Source organism: Heterocephalus glaber, unplaced genomic scaffold (assembly GCF_053883595.1).
Source record: "Heterocephalus glaber isolate CG9 unplaced genomic scaffold, H.glaber_assembly_v1.0 deba00001550, whole genome shotgun sequence".
In the NCBI taxonomy this organism is placed as follows: Eukaryota; Metazoa; Chordata; class Mammalia; order Rodentia; family Bathyergidae; genus Heterocephalus; species Heterocephalus glaber.
Genome location: NW_028258343.1, coordinates 12,648,782 through 12,651,934, shown reverse-complemented (window position 1 = coordinate 12,651,934; position 3,153 = coordinate 12,648,782). Strand labels below are relative to the sequence as shown.

General features: G+C 35.4%; 1 pseudogene; it reads left to right on the top strand.

Moving 5' to 3' along the window:
• Positions 1–1,758: 1,758 nt before the first annotated feature.
• Positions 1,759–2,803, top strand: LOC101708631 (trace amine-associated receptor 7a-like; annotated as a pseudogene).
• Positions 2,804–3,153: the final 350 nt, after the last annotated feature.

Genomic DNA, 3,153 nt, shown 5'->3' with positions numbered 1-3,153 from the left:
CGAATCTTATTTACCTACATTTTCTTGGAATGAAACTCATTTGTGAGTTTCACACTTACATTAATACCGACTATATCAATGTAATTAAAAAAATGTTAAGTAGTCATCACCAAAAAATGTAAAATATTCACTAGGAAAAGTAATAAATATGTTAAATTATTACTTATAGGAATTACTTTTGATACACATTTTAAGCATCATTTTGGAAATTCTGAATTTATACAATTAAAAACATATGATAAAATGATTTTGAAAAATCCAAACTAGAAACCCATTAATAAAGTAGACAATTTGAAATTATATGAAAGAACAAATTACAAATACAAAAATGAAAATATGTTGATTATTTTCATCCATCCATAAATATGAGTCAAAACATGTTACCTTCATGTGATCCCCAATTTGGAAAATATTAAAAATATAATAATATGCTATACTGACTAAAGGGAATGATATGTTTGGAAGTTCCTTTATTCAATAGCAAACATTAAAATTGATTTTTTCAAGTAGAAATTATGTCTGAATTTTTAAAACCTGGCTTTAAAATAAGTCCGGAAATCATTCATCAGAAAAATCTTTTTTTTTTTTTTTTGGAACTGGGGATCGAACTCGGGTCTTTGCGCTTGCATAGCAGGCTGTGAAACCACTGAGCTAAATCACGGCCCTCATCAGAAAAATCTTATCAAAGTCTAAAATGAGTTCTGTCCTAGAGTTCTAAGAAGTAAAGTAAATTTGTCAAAGGTAGAGTCATGTGTTAGAATCTCTGAAGATTCCAATTCTGAAGTTTTTTTATATATTTCATTTCTAATATTTCTAATAATTATTATTAAAACAAACAAAACAAAAGGCTTGGAACAAAATTTATTTCTACTCAACTTTGCATGTTTATTTCCATGAGGAAAATGCCTTGTATTCTACTCTCATAGTTAATTAAATCAGAACTATAAAAATGAATGCTGCATTGTTGTAGATATTACGATATGACTCTGCACTTTACTCTTTTAACACAAAACAATTCAGAAAGGGTAAAGGCCTTAAATGAAGCCCAGTTACTGAAAGCCATCATGAAAACCATTGATAAACAGTTCACACAATGAAGAGAAAGCCATCTCTAACGATTAATCAGAACAAGCAATATGGGTTACAAACTCTGAGCAAAGGATTCTCAGAATAGCTATTCTTTCAATTACTATTTCATGGAAGATTAAATGTCATCAGCAAATTAGAAGGGTATAAATTTGCTTTTGATGGAAACACAATAGTTATACAGAAGTTCCTCACTTGCTTCACCTTGGACTGTGGGGATTCAGTCTTTGAAGCTTTACATATGTGCAATAATTAAGCTATTTTCCTGAGGGAAACAAAGTTTTTAGGGCATTGCCCTAGCTTTGTTTAATTAGGATAAGAACCCTAATAAGAGACAGCAATCAAACAGGCATCAGATAACAGAGCATTCCTTTTGAGGAAAACACTGCTCAGAAGGGTAAAAGCAGGTAATAAAATATTTTTCAGATAGAAATACACAGCATGGTACTTAATATTGAATGTTGATTAGTTGTATATTATGAAGGAAATAATTGTTTTCAGATGAGGACAATAATTAGTTTCTAAATATAGAAATAAAGACCTTTTCTTCCCATTTTATATTAAGAAAAGGAAAAAATGCACTCATAATTATTGAGTATTTTATATTTTTGAAGTCAGCAATTGCACACTTGGCCGTTGAAGATGACTCCATTACCAGGTACAGAGAGAAACATGAGCGATGACCAGGCCCCTCCTGCAGCTGTCCAGCTGTGCTGTGAGAACTGGAATGGATCCTGTGTCAAAGCTCCCTACTCCCCAGGACCCCACCTGGTTCTGTACCTGGTGTTTGGCTCTGGGGCTGTGCTGGCTGCCTTTGGAAACCTGCTGGTGATGACTTCAATCCTGCACTTCAAGCAGCTCCACTCCCCAGCCAATTTTCTGGTCACCTCTCTGGCCTGTGCTGACTTCTTGGTGGGGACGACTGTGATGCCCTTCAGCATGGTCAGGTCTGTGGAGAGCTGCTGGTACTTTGGGGATGTTTACTGTTAATTCCACACTTGTTTTGATGGCTCCTTCAGTTACTGCTCTATCTTCCACTTGTTTTTTATTTCTATGGATAGATACATCACTGTCACTGACCCTCTGTTCTATCCAACCAGGTTCACTGATTCTGTATCTAGCATTTGTATCACCTTCTCCTGGCTGCTTGCTGTTGTCTACAGCTTTTCTGCTTTTTACACAGGGGTAACTGAAGCTGGGCTGGAGGAACTAGTGAGTGCTCTCACTTGTGTGGGAGGCTGTCAGGTTGCAGTGAATCAAAACTGGGTCTTGATTGATTTTCTATTATTTTTCATCCCTGCACTTGTAATGATAACGGTTTATTCAAAGATTTTCCCTCATTGCTAAACAACAGGCTAGGAAAATTGAAAGTCTGAGCAATAAGACTGCAAAATCATCAGACAGCTACAAAGGCAGGGTGGCCAAGAGGGAGAGAAAAGCTGCAACAACGCTGGTAATCGCAATGATAGCATTTCTGATTTCATGGTTGCCATACTTCATCGATTCCATCATTGATGCCTTCCTGGGTTTCATCACACCCACATATGTGTATGAGATATTAGTTTGGATCGCTTACTACAACTCAGCAATGAATCCATTGATCTATGCTTTCTTTTACCCTTTGTTTCGAAAAGCCATCAAACTAATTGTCACTGGCAAATTGTTCAGAGAGAATTGTTCCTCAATAAACTTGTTTCCTGAGTAGGTTCTTTCTTTAAATGGGGGAATTAAAAGAGATTCACAATAGACATACTACAGAGTTAAGAAAGATGATCCGTGTTCCAGATCTCTTATTGTAAAATAGTTTAATTATGTTTCAACTTTGACCAGACCAAATCCAGTCTAAATTCACGTGCAATGTTGCATGGTAAATGTAATTTTAAATCCGAAATTTAATAGAAACAGCATGATTTTGGGGCCAACTCTGCCATTTACCACTGTGATCTCGGGTTACTGAGATTTCTCTGAGCTTCCTTATAGGTCAAGTGTATAATCATTTCCTAGTAGTAACCTTGGGAATATTTAGCAAAAAGAAGACCTACTGGAGAATCTTTTTAAATTTGGAAT